Raw genomic sequence first — 18,314 nt, 5'->3', positions numbered from 1 at the left:
AAATGGACAGAGGACCTGAATAGACACTTTCCCGAGGAGACACAAAGATGGCCAACAGATATTTGAAAAGATGTTCAACATCACTAGATTTAAGGGAAATACAAATAGAAATTACAGTGAAATGCCACTTCACACCTCTTAGAATAGCTATTATCCAATAAATAAGTGTTGGAGAGGATGTGGAGAAGAGGGAACCCCCATATACTGCTGGTGAGAATGTGAACTAGTACAGCCACTATGGAAAACAATATGGAGGTTCCTCAAAAATTAAGATAGGAGCTACCAACAATCCCTCTTCTGGGTGTCTACCTGAAAATTTTGATAACATTTATTTATAAAGATAATGTACACCAATGTTCATTGCAACATTAATCACTTAATGAGACTTTCAAGGATCTGAGTAAGAATTTGAAAGATATGAAAAAGAACCAGTCAGAAATTAGGCATACATTAACTGAAATAAAGAATAATTTACAGGGATTCAACATTAAAGTAGAGGATTCCAAGAATCAAATCAACAATTTGGAATATGAGGAAGCAAAAAACACCCAATAAGAAGAGCAAAAAGAAAAAAGAATCCAAAAATATAAAAATAGTGTAAGGAGCATCTGGGACAACTTTAAGTGTACCAACATTTGCATTATGGAGGTATCAGAAGAAGAAGAGAGAGAGCAAGATATTGAAAAGCTATTTGAAGAAATAATGACAGAAAACTTCCCATACCTGGTGAAAGAAACAGGTTTACAAATCCAGGAAGTGCATAGAGTCCCAAATAAGAGGAACTCAGAGAGGCCCACACCAAGACACATCATAATTAAAATGCCAAGGGTTAAAGACAAAGAGAGAATCTTAAAAGCAGCAAGAGAAAAGCAGTTGGCTACCTACAAAGGAGAACCCATATGACTGTCAGCTGATTTCTCAACAGAAACTTTGCAGGCCAGAAGGGAGTAGCAATAAATATTCCAAGTCATGAATGGCAAGGACCTACAACCAAGATTACTCTACCCAGCAAAGTTCTCATTTAGAATTGAAGGTCAGTTAAAGAGCTTCAGAGAAGAGAAAGCTAAAGGACTTCATCAACACCAAATCAGTATTACATGAAATGTTGAAGGGTATTCTTTAAGAAGAGGATGGAGGAGGAGGAGGAGGAGGAGGAGAAGAAGAAAGATAAAAAATATGAACAATAAAATGGCAATAAATACATATCTATCAGCAATTGAATCTAAAAAGAAAAATAAATGAACAAGAAATATAATGAACAGATTAACCTGAGGAATAAAATAGAATCAGGGCTCCCATTTCCAGGGCTTTGGGGTCCCCCGGAGTTTCCCCCCCCCCCCCCCCCCGCCCCCCCCCCCGCCAAAGCCATGAGTGCCCAGACCCCAACACCACCAACCGGCCCCAGGAAGAGAAGTTAAACTTCTAGAGAAATCTAATGGATAATCTTCACAACAGATAATACAAAACATAATCCAGATGGGGTGCAGGTGCTGTAAAATGATACAAAACTATCTCTTTGATCCAGTTCAAGTGCCTTCCCCTGGCTATGTCAACGAAGTAAACAGCTGCAAGTTAGATGAAGAGGATACTGTTAAATTAAAAGGCAAACAGAGTGGCGAAGTCCTGGTACGAAAAAAATGACGTTCGGAGTGGGGCTTGAGGAGGACTGTGAGCAGAAGCAGAAGAGCTGGACTGCAGGAGCCCTGCTGACCTCACCAGGGACTGCAACCCCAAGGGGACAGAGGAGGGGGACACTGTGAGGAGAAGACTGGTGGTGCCATCAATGGCATTGGGCCTGCTGCGGCTCTGCAGCCCACTGGGTATCCTAGGCCCCACCAGGTTGGCACGGGTTCCTGGACCAGTACTGTGAACAGCATATACCCAACTCAACCCTTCCTCAAAAGAGGGGATACCAGGTAAACGGACTGTGGGCTGCAGTGGAAGTACCAGACTATGTCCTCCAGATACCAGCCCCAGATTATCCTCAACACTGGGGCTTAGTTGGAGACAACGTGGATCACGAAGAAAAATATTATCTTTTCAAGAGCTATCCTGAGGAGGACCTTCCTCCCCTCAGAGGAAATGCGCCCTGGCGTGCTGGAGCAGGGTTTGAACATGCCCTTCCCCAGGAAGAGAAGCTGGGATTCATTAAATGAGGCTGTGTCCACAGAAGTCCTGAGCACCTATTTTAAAGAATAGGATCCCGCCCAGGACATGCCTGTGGCTGATTTGAGAACTGGATGGGAGGATGCCCATGGCTGCACTGGAGATAGGAGTGGGGAGTAGGAGGATGAGGACACAGGTGGAGGAAATTCTGGTGGCTTTAGAAGTGGCTACTGCAGAAGTTGTGGATAAGGTGGATAAGGGGAGGGGATTTGTGCATGCAAATGAGTGACTTTGAGCATGTTTTCATATATCTCTTTGCCTTGTGTATGTCCTCTTTCTAAAAGTGTCTATTTAGGTCCTTTGCCCATTTTTTTATTGTTTATCTTCATTTTGTTAAGTTGTATGAGTTCCTTGTAAATGTTGGGAGATTAAACTCTTATTGGAGATAACATTGGCAAATATGTTCTCCCATGCAGTGGGCTTTCTTGTTGTTTTGTCTATGGTTTCTTTTGCTGTGCAGACTCTTTTTATTTTGATGTAGTCCCATTTCTTTATTTTCTTCTTAGTAGTTTCCATTGCCCTAGGAGCTGTATTGGTGAAGATATTGCTATGACAAATGTCTGGTATTTTGCTGCTTATAGAGTCTTCTAAGATTTTTATGGTTTCCTGTTTGCTGGAAGTTAACTGTCTACACCATTGTCTACACTATCATGAAAGTGCAACAGGGAACTCAGAAGGCTGATGGACCTTGAGCGTTGGCAAGAGCTAAAAGTTATGCACCGTTTGTTCTGTTGAGACAATGGTGGCTCAAGCAATTTCCTGACCTAATAGTCTCAAAGTACATCTTTACTAATATTTACTGACCTTTAAGATAGTCTGTCTGCTACCGGATTGCCTGCCTGACCAAGGGCAAGATGTGTATTCTAAAATTGAATAAAAGCTAACAGGGCCTGGGCCCCAGTGAAGCCTTTCCACTAGAGAAGGGTTTTCTGCCTGGCCCCCCTGATTTCAAATTCATATTTCTTGTCTAGTGTCTTCATTTGTGTGCGGCCCTTCTCCAGATCCTGAACCCTAGCCATGCTGGTTGTGGCTTTTACACCCATTTTACATTTAAGTCCTTTAAACATTTTGAGTTCATTTTTGTGTATGGTGTAAGTTAGTGTTCTAGTTTCATTTTCTTTTTTGCATGTATCTGACCAATTTTCCCAGCACCATTTATTGAAGAGACTGTCTTGACTCCATTGTATGCTCTTGCCTCCTTTGTCAAATGTTAATAGAACACAAAGGCTTTGGTCGATCTCTGGGTTCTCTGTTCTGTTCCATTCGTCTATGTATCTGTTCTTGTGCCAGTACCAGGAAGTTTTTGAGAACAGTGGCTTTGTAATATAGCTTGATGTTCTTCTTTTTCAGGATTGCTGCAGCTATATAGGGTCTTTTTTTATTCCATATGAATTTTTGGAGAGTTTGTACTAGGTCTGTGAAATATTCCTTTGGTATCTTAATGGAGATTGCATTGAATCTATAGATTGCTTTGGGTAGTATCGACATTTTAATGATGTTGATTACACCAATCCATGAACATGGTATATTCTTCCATTTGTTTATGTCTTCCTTTATGTCTTTTATCAATGTCCTGTAGTTTTCCGAGTACAGGTAATTTACCTCCTTAGTTAAGCTTATTCCTAGGAATCTTAATTTTTTTTATTGCAATGGTAAATATGATTTTTTTTTAGTTTCTCTTTCTGTGATTTTATTATTGGTGTATAAAAAGGCCATAGATTTCTGGGTGTTAATTTTGTATCCTGCTACATTACCGAATTTATTTTTTAAGTCTAGAAGTTTTTTGATGCTGTCTTTGGGGTTTTCTGTGTACAATTTCATGTCATCTGCAAATAATGACAGTTTTACTTCTTCTTTTTCAATTTTGATACCTTTTATTTCTTCTTCTTGTCTGATCACTATGGCTAGCACTTCCAGTACTATGTGGAACAGGAGTGGTGGTAGTGGGCATCCTGTCGTGTTCTTCATCTTAAGGGAAATTGTTTTAGTTTTTTCCCATTGAGTATGATGTCGCCTGTAGGTTTGCCTTATAGAACCTTTATCATGTTGAAATATGCTCCCTCTATTCCCACTTTCCTGAGAGTTTTTATCAAAAATGGGTGTTGGAACTCTCCAAAAATTCATCTGGAATAAAAAAAGACTCTGATTAGCTGCAGCAATTTTGAGAAAGTTAGCAAAGTTGGAGGGATCACAATACCAGATATCAAGCTATCCAAATATAAAAACTGCCTGGTATTGGCACAAAAACAGACATATAGACCAATGGAATGGAATAGAGAACCCAGAAATCAACCCAAGCCATTTTGTTCAATTAATATTTGACAAAGGAGCAAGAGCATACAATGGAGTCAAGACAGTCTCTTCAATAAATGGTGTTGGGAAAATTGGACAGATACAGGCAAAAAAATAAAAAATAAAACTAGACCGCCAACTTACACCATACACAAAAATAAACTCAAAATGGATAAAGGACTTAGAGGTAAAATGGGAAACCATAAAAATCCTAGAAGAAGCCATAAGCAGCAAACTAGCTGACATTTGTCATAGCAATATCATTACCAATATAACTCCTAGGGCAAAGGAAACTAAAGAGAAAATAAGCAAATGGGACTACACAAAAATAAAAAGCTTTTACACAGCAAAAGAAACCATCCACAATAGAACAAGAAAGCCCACTGCATGGGAGAACATATTTACCAATGTTATCTCTGATAAGGGTTTAATCTCCAAAATTTATAGGGAACTCATATAAGTTCACAAAAGGAAGATAAACAATCCAATCAAAAAATAGGCAAAGGATCTAAATAGACACTTTTAGAAAGAGGACATACAGAAAGCCAAGAGACATATGAAAAAATGCTCAAAGTCACTAATCATCGAAGAGATGCAAATCAAAACAACAATGAGGTACCATCTCACACCTGTCAGAATGGCTATCATCAACAAATCAACAAAGGACAAATGCTGGCAAGGATGCGGAGAAAATGGAACCCTCTTGCACTGCTGGTGGGAATGCAAACTGGTTCAGCCACTGTGGAGAACAGTATGGCGTTTCCTCAAAAAATTAAAAATGGAACTCCCATTTGACCCAGTGATCCCACTTCTAGGAATATATCCCAAGAAAACAGAAACACCTTCAGAAAGGATATATCCACCCCTATGTTCACAGCAGCACAATTTACAATAGCTAAGATTTGGAAACAACCTAAGTGCCCATAGCAGAGGAGTGGATTAGAAAACTGTAGTACAGCTACACAATGGAATACTACACTGCTGTAAAAAGGAAGGAATTCTTACCATTTTCAGCTGCTTGGGTGGAACTGGAGAGCATTATGCTAGGCAAAATAAGTCTGTCAGAGAAAGTTAAATATCACATCATCTCACTCATTTGTGGAATATAATGAACAACATAAACCAATGAACAAAAATAGAACCAGAGTGATAGAAGCATTGAACAGACTGTCCAACCTCTGAGGGACTGCAGGGGGTTAAGGGGTAAGAGATTAACCAAAGGACTTGTATGCATGTATATGAGCATAACCAATGGACACAGATTGGAGGGGTGAGGGCATGTGCTGGGTGCTGAGGGTGGCTGAGGAGATATCAATGGGGAAAAAAGGAGACTTGTGTAATACTTTAAACAATGAAGAATTTAAATTAAAAAAAGAATACAACCAAGAAAAAAATGGGTGTTGGATTTTGCCGAGTGCTTTCTCTGCGTCTATTGATATGATCATATGATTTTTGTCTTTCAATTTGTTTATGTGATGTATCATGTTTATTTTTTTGCAAATATTGTACCAGCCTTGCATCCCTGGAATAAATCCCACTTGATCATGGTGTATGATCTTTTTAATATATTGTTGGATGCGATTTGCTAATATTTTGTTGAGGATTTTAGGATCTATGTTCATCAGGGATATTGGCCTATAATTCCCTTTCTTTGTAGTGTCTTTATCTGGTTTTGGAATTAGGATAATGCTGGCCTCATAAAAAGAGTTTGGAAGTGTTCCTTCCTTTTGCATTTTCTGATATAGTTTGTGGGATATAGGTGTTAGTCCTTCTTTGAATGTTTGGTAAAACTCCCCTGTGAAGCCATTGGACCCGAGCTTTTGTTTGCTATGATATTTTTGATTACTGTTCTTTATTTCATCAGTTGTTATTGGCCTATTCAGGTTTTTTATTATTCCTGATTCAGTTTTGGGAGATTGTATTTTTCTAGGAATTTCTCTATTTCACCCAGGTTGTCCAGCTTGTTGGCATATAGTTGTTCATAATATTTTCTTACAATCCTTTGTATTTCTGTGGTGTCAATGGTTACTCCTCCACTTTTGTTCCTAATTTTATTTATTTGGGTCCTCTCTCTTTGTTTCTTGATGAGTATAACTAATGGTTTATCAATTTTTTTTATCCTTTCAAAGAACCAGCCCTTGGTTTCATTGATATATTTGTATAGTTTTTTCAGTCTCTCTGTGCCGGAAGCCGGTCCATCCTTGCTGCTTGACACAGTCGCTGCAGGAAAGAAACATCTGCACAGCATATGTTTCAATGGACCTGGCATATATAGCATATTGTTCTTAATATGTTTGCTCTCCTTAGTGCCATGTGTTTTAACCAAGGTCACCTCTCTGAGAAAGGTTGTTTCCCCAGGTGGGGATTTTTCCCTGAGGTTAGGGAGGGGATACAACCCCTTAATTAAGTGCCAGGCGGGTAGTTAAGCTACATAATCTTTACTCCCTGGAATGGAGATAAGAAACGCCCTAACCTTTGTAATAGAAATTGACAGGATTAAAATCGGCTGGTATAAATATAGATGTAACAAGACAATAAACATCAGATCATCATCAGATCCTGATCAGTTCCTAACCAGAACTCCGACCAGAACTTTGGCTGGAGATCCTGGCTAGAGGTCCTGACTAGGCTGCTGATCAACTGAAGGCTGTCTTCGTGTCATTCCTTCTTCGCCGACTCCGTCCACACCTTTGGGGACCCCTGGACCCGCTGGGATTGGACCCCAGCATCTCTGTTATTTATTTCTGCTCTAATCTTTATAATTTCCTTCCTTCTACTTACTCTGGGCTTTTCTAGTTGTAGGGTTAAATATTTTGTTGTTGATTTTTCTTGTGTTTTTTTTTTTAGGTATGCCTGTAGTGCTATGAACTTCCATCTCAAGACTGCTTTTGCTGTGACCCAGAGATTTTGGGTTGTTTTGTGTTCATTTTCATTTGTTTCCAGGAAGATTTTTATTCATTTCCTGATCTCATTGGTAACCTATTCATTGTTTAATAACATGCTATTTAGCCTTCATGTGTTTGAATGTTTTTGGGTGTTTTTATTGTAGTGGATTTCTAATTTCATTCCATTGTGAGTTGAGAAGATGTTTGATATGAATTTAATCTTCTTGAATTTGTGGAAACTTGTTTTGTGTCTTAAAATGTCGTCTATCTTTGTGAATGATCCATGTGCACTTGAGAAGAATGTTTATTTTGCTATGTTGGGGTGAAATGTTCTATAAATGTATATTAAATCCATCTTATCCAGTGTGTCTTGTAGAGTCTCTGTTTCCTTGTTAAGTTTTTGTCTGGAAAATCTATCTGGTGAATCAGAGGGGTGTTAAAGTCCCCTACTATGACTGTTATGTTATTGATTTCTCTGTTAAATTCCTCTAGAAGCTTTTTAAAAATATATATTTAGGTGCTCCTATATTGGGTGCATATATGTTTACCAGGGTTATATACTCTTGTTGGATTGATTCCTTTATTATTATGTAGTGACATTTGTTGTCTCTTGTGATGGCCTTCATTTTGAAGTCTATTTTGTTGGATATGAGTATTGCTACCCCAGGTTATTTTTCTTTTTTTGCATGGAATATTTTTTTCCGTCCCTTCACTCTCATCCTGTGTGTGTCTTTTGTTTTGAGATGGGACACTTGTAGACAGCATATAGTTGGGTCATGTTTTTGTATCCATTCAGCTACCCTATACCTTTTGATTGGAGCATTTATTCCATTTACATTTAGGGTTATTATTATTATTTTTTTAATTTATTTTTTATTGCTTGAAGTATTACAAAGAGTATTACATATGGCTCCTTTTTTTTCCCCCGCCCTTGACAATCCCCTGGCCTCCCCTACCCCCCAGTGTCTTATGTCCATTGGTTATGCTTATATGAATGCATGCAAGTCCTTCAGTTGATCTCTTATCCCCCCCATCCTGCCCCCCAACCCTCCCCGGCCTTCCCACTGTAGTTTGACAGTTTGTTCGAGGCAGCTCTGCCTCTGTATCTATTTTTGTTCAAAAGTTTATTATGGTCTTTATTATCCATAAATGGGTGAGATCATGTGGTATTTTTCCTTCATTGACGGGCTTATTTCACTTAGCATAATGCTCTCCAGTTCCATCCATGCTGTTGCAAATGGTAAGAGTTCCTTCTTTTTTACAGCAGCATAGTATTCCATCATGTAGATGTACGACAGTTTTCTAATCCATTCATCTACTGATGGGCACTTAGGCTGTTTCCAGATCTTAGCTATGGTGAATTGTGCTGCTATGAACATAGGGGTGCATATATCCTTTCTGATTGGTGTTTCTGGTTTTTTGGGATATATTCCTAGAAGTGGGATCACAGGGTCAAATGGGAGTTCCATTTTTAGTTTTTTGAGGAAACTCCATACTGTCTTCCATAGTGGCTGCACCAGTCTGCATTTCCACCAGCAATGCACTAGAGTTCCCTTTTCTCCACATCCTCTCCAGCACTTGTTGTTTGGTGATTTGTTGATGATAGCCATTCTGACAGGTGTGAGATGGTACCTCATTGTTGTTTTGATTTGCATCTCTCCGATGATTAGTGACTTTGAGCATGTTTTCATACGTCTCTTGGCTTTCTGAATGTCCTCTTTTGAAAGGTGTCTATTTAGGTCCTTTGCCCATTTTTTGATTGGATTGTTTATCTTCCTTTTGTTGAGTTATATGAGTTCCCTATAAATGTTGGAGATTAAACCCTTATCAGTAATAACATTGGCAAATATGTTCTCCCATGTAGTGGGCTTTCTTGTTGTTTCGTTGATGGTTTCTTTTGCTGTGCAGAAGCTTTCTATTTTGATGTAGTCCCATTTGTTTATTTTCTCTTTAGTTTCCAATGCCCTAGGATCTGTATCGGTGAAGAAGTTGCTTCGGCATATGTCTGAGATTTTGTTGCCTTTGGATTCTTCTAGTATTTTTATGGTTTCTCATCGTATATTTAAGTCCTTTATCCATTTTGAGTTTATTTTTGTGTATGGTGTAAGTTGGTGGTCTAGTTTCATTTTCTTGCATGTATCTGTTCAATTTTCCCAACACCATTTATTGAAGAGACTATCTTGACTCCACTGTATGTTCTTGTCTCCTTTGTCAAATATTAATTGAGCATATTGGTTTGGGCTAATTTCTGGGCTCTCTATTCTATTCCATTGATCTATATATCTGTTCTTGTGCCAGTACCAGGCAGTTTTGAGAACAGTGGCTTTGTAATACAGCTTGATATCTGGTATTGAGATCCCACCTACTTTGTTCTTTCTCAGGATCGCTGCAGCTATTCAGGGTCTTTTTTTATTCCAGATGAATTTTTGGAGAGTTCGCTCTAGGTCTGTGAAATATGCCGATGGTATTTTAATGGGAAGTGCATTGAGTTTATAGATTGCTTTGGGTAGTATGGACATTTTAATGATGTTGATTCTACCAATCCAAGAACATGGTATGTTCTTCCATCTCTTTACATCTTCCTCTATCTCTTTTTTCAACGTCCTGTAGTTTTCTGAGTAGAGGTCTTTTACCTCTTTCGTTAAGTTTATTCCTAGGTTGCTTAATTTTTTTGGTGCGATGGTAAATGGGATTGTTTTTTTAGTCTCTCTTTCTGCAAGTTCACTATCGGTGTATAGAAATGCCATAGATTTCTTTTTTTTTTCAGTTCAAAATATATATATTTTTATTTATTTATTTATTTTTATTCTTTTAAAAAAATATTATAATAAGTATTATAAAGGGTATTACATATGTGTCCTTCCCCCATCCCCCGCCCTTGACAATCCCCTGCCCTCCCTTACCCCCCAGTGTCTTATGTCCATTAGTTATGCTTATATGCATGCAAAAAAGTCCTTCGGTTGATCTCTTACTCCCCTCCCTTCTGCCCCCCAACCCTCTCTGGCCTTCCCACTGCAGTTTGACAATCAGTTTGAGGCAGCTCTGCCTCTGTATCTATTATTGTTCAAAAGTTTGTAATGGTCTTTATTATCCATGAATGAGTGAGATCATGTGGTATTTTTCCTTCATTGACTGGCTTATTTCACTTAGCATAATGCTCTCCAGTTCCATCCATGCTGTTGCAAATGGTAAGAGTTCCTTCTTTTTTACAGCAGCATAGTATTCCATCGTGTAGATGTACCACTGTTTTCTAATCCATTCATCTGCCATAGATTTCTTGGCATTAATTTTGTATCCTGCTACATTGCCGAATTCTTTTATTAAGTCTAATAGTTTTTTGATGGAGTCTTTAGGGTTTTTTATGTATAATATCATGTCATCTGCAAATAAGGACAGTTTTACTTCTTCTTTTCTAATTTGGATGCTTTTTATTTCTTCTTCTTGTCTAATTGCAATGGCTAATACTTCCAGTACTATGTCAAACAGGAGTGGTGAGAGTGGGCATCCCTGTCTTGTTCCTGTTCTTAGGGGAAATGGTGTTAGTTTTTGTCCATTGAGTATGGTGTTGGCTGTGGGTTTGTCATATATGGCTTTTATTATGTTGAGGTATGATCCTTCTATTCCCACTTTGCTGAGAGTTTTTATCAAAAATGGGTGTTGAATTTTGTCAAACGCTTTTTCTGCATCAATTGATATGACCATTTTTTTTCTTTCAATTTGTTTATGTGGTGTATCACGTTTATTGATTTGCGGATATTGTACCATCCTTGCATCTCTGGGATAAATCCTACTTGGTCATGGTGTATGATCTTTCTGATGTACTGCTGGATCCGATTTGCTAAGAGTTTGTTGAGGATTTTGGCATTTATGTTCATGGGGGATATTGGCCTGTAATTCTCTTTCATTGTGTTGTCTTTACCTGGTTTTGGTATTAGGGTGATGTTGGCTTCATAGAATGAGCTTGGAAGTGTTCCTTCCTCTTGGATTTTTTGTAGTAGTCTGAGGAGGATAGGTTTTAGTTCTCCCTTGAATGTTTGGTAAAACTCCCCTGTGAAGCCGTCTGGTCCTGGGCTTTTGTTTGCTGGAAGCTTTTTGATGACTGCTTCAATTTCTTCCATAGTTATTGGCCTATTGAGATTTTTAGATTCTTCCTGATTGAGTTTTGGAATGTTGTATTTTTCTAGGAATTTGTCCATTTCCTCCAGGTTGTCTAGTTTGTTGGAGTAGAGCTGTCCATAGTATTTTTTAACAACCATTTGTATTTCTATGGGGTCTGTTGTTATTTCGCCTCTATCCTTTCTGATTTGGTTTATTTGGGTCCTCTCTCTTTGATTCTTGGTGAGCCTGGCTAGAGGTTTGTCAATCTTGTTAATCCTTTCAAAGAACCATCTCTTGGTTTCATTGATTTTCTGTATTGTTTTTTCGGACTCTATGTCATTTATTTCTGCTCTGATCTTTATTATCTCCTTCCTTCTGCTCACTTTGGGGTTTTCTTGTTGCCCTCTTTCTAATTCTTTGAGTTGTAGAGTTAGATGATTTATTTCCATTTTTTCTTATTTTTTTTGAGATAAGCCTGTAGAGCTATAAACTTCCCTCTCAGGACTGCTTTCATTGTGTCCCATAGGTATTGGATTGTTGTGTTTTCATTGTCATTAGTTTCCAGGATGTTTTTAATTTCTTCTTTGATCTCATTGGTAACCCAATCTATATTTAATAACATGCTATTCAGCTTCCAAGTGTTTGGGTATTTTGGGTTGTTTTTATTGTAGTTTATTTCTAATATTATGCCATCGTGGTCTGAGAAGATGCTTGGTATGATTTCAATCTTCTTGAATTTGGGAGACTTTGTTTGTGACCCAATTTGTGGTCTATTTTTGAATCTGTCCCATGAGCACTTGAGTAGAATGTATATTCCGTGGCTTTGGGGTGAAGTGTTCTGAAGATGTCAATTAAGTCCATCTGATCTAGTGAGTCATTTAGGATTGCTATTTCTTTGCTGATTGTTTGTCTAGAGGATTTATCCAGTGATGTCAGTGGTGTATTAAAGTCCCCTACTATGATTGTATTGTTGTCGATCTCACCTTCGATATCTTCCAGGAGTTTTTTTTATGTATTTGGGTGCTCCTGCGTTGGGTGCATATATGTTTATCAGGGTTATATCTTCTTGTTGTATTGATTCCTTTAGTATTATGAAGTGGCCTTCCTTATCTCTTGTTATGGCCTTCACTTTGAGGTCTATTTTGTCAGATATAAGTATTGCTACCCCAGCTTTCTTTTCCTTTCCATTTGCCTGAAAGATATTTTTCCATGCCTTCACGTTCAGTCTGTGTGAGTCCCTTCTAATGAGGTGGGTCTCTTGCAGACAGCAAATGTATGGGTCATGGTTTTTTATCCATTCAGCCACTCAATGTCTTTTGGTTGGAGCATTTAGTCCATTTACATTTAAAGTTATTATTGAAAGGTACTTTTTTGTAGCTATTTCTTTTTTTGTGTGGCTGTTTTCTTTCTGAGCTTTATATTTCTTCTTTTTACACCAGTCCCTTTATTATTTCTTGCATTGCTGGCTTGGTGGTGATAAACTCCCTTAGCCTTTTTTTTTTTCTGTGAAGCTTCTTATTTCCCCTTCAATTTTGAATGATAGCCTTGTTGGATAAAGTATTCTTGGATTCAGTCCTTTGCTTTGCATCACTTTGTAAATTTCTGTCCATTCTTTTCTGGCCTGATGTGTTTCTGCTGAGAAATCATTTGATAATCTGATTGGGGATCCTTTGTCGGTAACTCTCTGTTTCTCTCTTGCAGCCTTTAAGATTCTCTCTTTGTCTTGTACATTTGCCATTGTTATTATGACGTGTCTTGTTTTGGGTCTTTTGGGATTCATCTTGCTTGGGACTTTCTGTACTTGTGTAACTTTTTTCTTCCCCATATCTGGGAAGTTTTCTGTCATAATTTCTTCAAATAGATTTTCTAATCCTTGCTGCTCTTCTTGTCCTTCTTGCAGCCCTATTATGCGTATGTTACTTCGTTTCATGTTGTCCCAAAGCTCCCTTAGGCTTTCCTCCTGCTTTTTAATTTTTTTCTCCAGTTGCTGTTCAGATTGAGCTTGTTTCTCTGCCTTATCTTCTAACTCACTAATTCGGTCCTCTGCTTCTTTTAGTCTGCTCTTGAAACTTTCCATGGTGTTTTTGATTGTAGCTATATCACTTTTCATTTTTTCCTGACTCTTGCATAGGTTGTTGATTTTCTCATCCATCTGGTGAATGAATTGTATAACCATTATTCTGAATTCTTTTTGTGTCATGTTGCATGCTTCAACTTCATTAATTTCCTTTCTTGGCGACTCCTCATTGTCTTTTTTCTGGGTGTTGTGTTGTCTCTTCATTCTGATTATCTCCCGATGATTCAAACATCGAGTTGCGTGGGCCTGGACCGTGTGCAGTGGGAGCCTCCCACCACCCTAGTGTCACTGAAGAGCTCTGACACTAAGATGTGTGGTTGTTGTGGGTTGGTTTGAACCAGGCTCGCTCAGAGTCAGAGTTGCCAGCGCTCAATGTGGCCTCGTGCGCGCCCTTAGAATCAGGGACCCTGCCTGCACAGTGCTGAAACAGAGACCCCCCTGGAGCGTGTTGAAAGTCAGCGCCCCCTAGCGTGCGCCAGGAGTCAGAGTTCCCCAAGAATCCAGTATCAGAGTCTCTGTTCCTTCGCGCGACCTTGCCTCGAGAATCAGGGTCCCTGTGTGTCCTTGCACCAGGAATTGGAGTCACTGGCTCTTAGTATGAATGCACAGGGAATCAGGATCTCAGGCGCAGGTGATAAGAAACACAGTCAAGTCACTGGTGCTTGGTGCTGCCTCCTGCCCCGAGAATCGGGGTCCCTGAGCCTGTGCTATGCAGGATAAATTCCCGGTGTTTGCGTGATTGCTCCCAACGCAGGGCTCCACAGCCAGCAGTGCATGTAGGATCAGTTCCCGGTGGTGTTCTCGTGCGTTTGCTCCCAGCCCAGGGCTCCTGAACCCGGCCCTAAGCGGGACCAGTTCCAAGGTGCTCGCGCACTTCCAGGCTAAAGTTCCTGTGGCAGTGCTGAGGCCCTGGCAAGGGGTAGGTCTATCAGTTACTATGGAGCTGCCCGCGAGCCTGCGGGAAGGGGGGATGGGCTCTGTTACTCACGAATCTGCCATCGGGATATCTGAACTTTTGGTGTCTGCAGGTCTGAAGCTCTGGTCACAGGTGTCTGTCCCCAGTGGCTGCAGGGTCCTGGTATGCGTCTGAGATCAGACTGGGTAGTGCTGAGGCCAGGATCCTAGTCTCAAGCAGCTCTGTTTCCCAAGATGGCGTGGTCGTTGTGCCCGTGCTGGCTGCCCAGGAGTGTCCGCGCAGGGAGCGGGGCTCCACCACCTAAGACTGCCTAGTTTAGCAGCCCCTTAGAAGACCTGCAGAGTCTAACTGTCCCTAGCTCATACACACACACACACACCACACACATCCACACACTCCTCTATCACTTCCTTGCTCTCTCACACTCTCTCCCTCCCTACCTTCCTGCTGTAGGGTTATTATTGATATGTTCTTGTTTATTGCCATTTTAATTCTGTATGGCTAGGTTTCTCTCTCTGTTTCTTCTCATTACAGCAATCCCTTTAGCATTTCTTGTAATGCTGGCTTGGTGGTGTTTTTCTCCTTTAGCCTTTTTTTTTTTTTTTGGTCTGGGATGCTCTTTATTTGACCGTCTATTTTGAATGATAGCCTGGCTGGATATAGTAATCTTGGTCTCAGATCCTTGCTTTCCATTACCTTGAGTACTTCATCCCATTCCCTTCTGGCCTGTAGAGTTTCTGATGAGAAATCAGGTGTCAGCCTTATGGGAACTCCTTTGTAGGGAACCGTTTTCTTTTTTCTTGCTGCTTTTAAGATTTTCTCTTTGTCTTTAACTTTTGGCATTTTAATTATGATGTGTCTGGGCATGGGCTTCTTTGGGTTCTTCTTTTTTGGGGTTCTCTGTGCCTCCTAAACTTGTGTGACTTTTTCCTTTACCAGGTTAAGGAAGTTTTCTGCCTTTATTTCTTCAAACACCTTCTCTATGCCTTTCTCCCTTTCTGCCTCTTCTGGTACACCTGCTCTTCTAATATTGTACGTTTCACGTTGTCCCACATCTCCCTTAAGCTGTCCTCCTGTTTTTTAATTGTTTTTTTCCTCTTTGGTTTCTGATTGAGTGATATTTTCAACTCTGTCTTCTAATTCACTGATTCGATCCTCAGCTTCCCCTTATCTGTTGTGTATTCCTTCCAATGTGTTCTTTATTTGTGTTATGTCATTCTTTATCTCAGACTGTTCTTTTTTCATAGTTAGTATATCTTTTTTTCATGCTGTTGGAGCATTTTTACCATCATTATTCTGAACTGTTTCACATAAATTTCTTTTTTTCTTCTTCTTTTTTTTTATTGCTTAAAGTATTACAAAGGGTATTACATATGTCTCCTTTTCTTCCCCCCGCCCTTGACAATCCCCTGGCCTCCCCTACCCCCCAGTGTCTTATGTCCATTGGTTATGTTTATATGCATGCATATAAGTCCTTCGGTTGATCTCTTACCCACCCCTTCTGCCCCCCTACCCTCCCCGGCCTTCCTGCTGTAGTTTGACAGTCTGTTCGATGCTGCTCTGCCTCTGAATCTATTTTTGTTCATCAGTTTATAATGGTCTTTATTATCCATGAATGAGTGAGATCATGTGGTATTTTTCCTTCATTGACTGGCTTATTTCACTTAGCATAATGCTCTCCAGTTCCATCCATGCTGTTGCAAATGGTAAGAGTTCTTTCTTTTTTACAGCAGCATAGTATTCCATCGTGTTTCACATAAATTTCTTATCTCTGCTTCATTTATCTCTTCTCCTGGAAAATTCTCTAATTTTTTCATTCTAGCCGTTGTTTCTTTGTCTCCTCATGTTGGCCTTCTGTTTGGGTTTGTGATTATGTATTAGGTAGATCCTCTACACCAGTGATTCTCAACCTTCCTAATGCCGCGACCCTTTAATACAGTTCCTCATGTTGTGGAGACCCCCAATCATAAAATTATTTTCGTTGCTACTTCATAACTGTAATTTTGCTACTGTTATGAATTGTAATTAAATATCTGATATGCAGGATGTATTTTCATTGTTACAAATTGAACATAATTAAACCATAGTGATTAATCACAAAAACAACATGTAATTATATATGTGTTTTCTGATGGTCTTAGGTGACCCCTGTGAAAGGGTCATTGCACTCCAAAAGGAGTCGTGACCCACAGATTGAGAACCGCTGCTCTACACCTCTCAATCTCTAATGTAGGACAGTGTTAAAAGGCTGTTTCTGACTAATATAGATTAGGCAAAGACTAAAGCCTCCAGTGACAGCCTCTGCCTACAGACTGATAAGATTCCAACTTGAATTGACCCCCAGGCAATCATATCAAGTATGGTGAGATTTTTTCAACAAAGTGGGGCACTTGCTTCTGTCTGGAGGCTAATTGTTATTTTAAATCTCTTAAGTGGCTTCAGGGTAAGGTGTTTTCCAGTAGATTGTCTCAACTGTCTTCCCCCCAGGCAAGGCCAATGTGGATGTGGGAAAGATGGCCTCAGATGTGTGAGGTAATGACTCAGCCCAGGAAACTTGGGGTGTCTGCCTTCTGAGCTCTATCTCCTGTCTCCAGTCTATTTCACCCTTCCTCTGCCAGAGCACAAGGTGGGTGGCTCCCCAGGGAATTTTGTGCATTGACCCTTTAAGAGGGTGCCTGAATTTTCAGCTGTCACTCTCTGCAGACAGCACCCTGCTGCTTTTCACAGCCAGACGTTATGTGGGTACCCTCATCAGTTTTGGTGCTCTCTACTGGGGGGCCCAGCTTGGGGATTAGATACCAGAGTTCTCAGTGGCAACCCCCTACAACTGAGCTATCTCTATATGACTTCAGTTGCTGTCTGTGGGCACCCAGCCAGTTCTTTTGCACCTCTGCCCTTTCTACCAGTCTCTATGTGGTCTCCACTTTCGTTCCTTGGGTGTTATGATTCTCACCTGCGAGTTTTCTGTTAATTATTCAGGAAAATTTTCTGTATTTTAGTTGTAATATCAATTTATTCTTGGGAGCATGTCCGTGCAGCAGGCACTTACTCTGCTGCCATTTTTAATCCCCGTCAATTCTTTATCTTGCTTTTGAGAGCCAAACATTGGACCTGACCTGGAAGAAGTAAGTACCCCACTTAAAGTGCATACTGTGTCGCTAGAGGGTGGCTTGTTTTCAGGGACAATCCCCCAGGGAATTGATAACTTACCACTTGTTTGACAGCAAGATAAGCTCAGAAACATTCAGGGTGGAGCTAACAAAGGTTAGTAATTGGATGTGATACTAAAATACCTTGACCTTAACTTTTTTACATTATTATGTTTTAATCTCCTTTGGGATTGGGAGGCTGGTCAAAATAATTGTTGAAACTGCTTGTGTCATATTTGGGTTTGAAGTTTATGAGATTTGGAACAGTGAAGAGAAATATAGAGTATTTTATGCCATTTAATGCCTGGTTCTGATTAAAATATAACAACATAAAAAAATAAAACAAAATATAACCAAGGGCATGGAAAAATGAAACAGACTGACAAATCTCAGACTGAAGGGGTGAGGGGGGTGTAGGAAGAGATTAACCAAATATCTTATATGGATATATGCATTATCTATGCTCACAGACAATAGAGTGGTGAAGGCCTGGGGCAGGGTGGGGAACCGGGTGGAAGGGGGCAATGGGGGAAAAAGGAAACATCTGTAATACTCTCAACAATAAGATTTTTTTTTCATTTTTAAATATATTTTTATTGTTGATAGTATTACAGATATTTCCCATCTCCCCCCTTCCCTCTCCTCCCAACCCTTACTCCCCTCCAGGTCTTCACCATCTTATTGCCCACATCCATGGGCTATGCATATAAGCATATAAGTTCTTTGGTTTA

At 39.8% G+C, this 18,314-nt stretch overlaps 1 pseudogene; it reads left to right on the top strand.

The window, feature by feature from the left end:
• Positions 1 to 1,476: 1,476 nt before the first annotated feature.
• LOC102439069 lies at positions 1,477 to 2,199 on the top strand (annotated as a pseudogene).
• Positions 2,200 to 18,314: the final 16,115 nt, after the last annotated feature.

The sequence above is a fragment of the Myotis lucifugus genome, unplaced genomic scaffold (assembly GCF_000147115.1).
Source record: "Myotis lucifugus unplaced genomic scaffold, Myoluc2.0 scaffold_4, whole genome shotgun sequence".
NCBI classification, from domain to species: Eukaryota; Metazoa; Chordata; class Mammalia; order Chiroptera; family Vespertilionidae; genus Myotis; species Myotis lucifugus.
The sequence above is the reverse complement of the archived record's forward strand: the minus strand, read 5'-3'. Positions and strand labels throughout refer to the sequence as shown.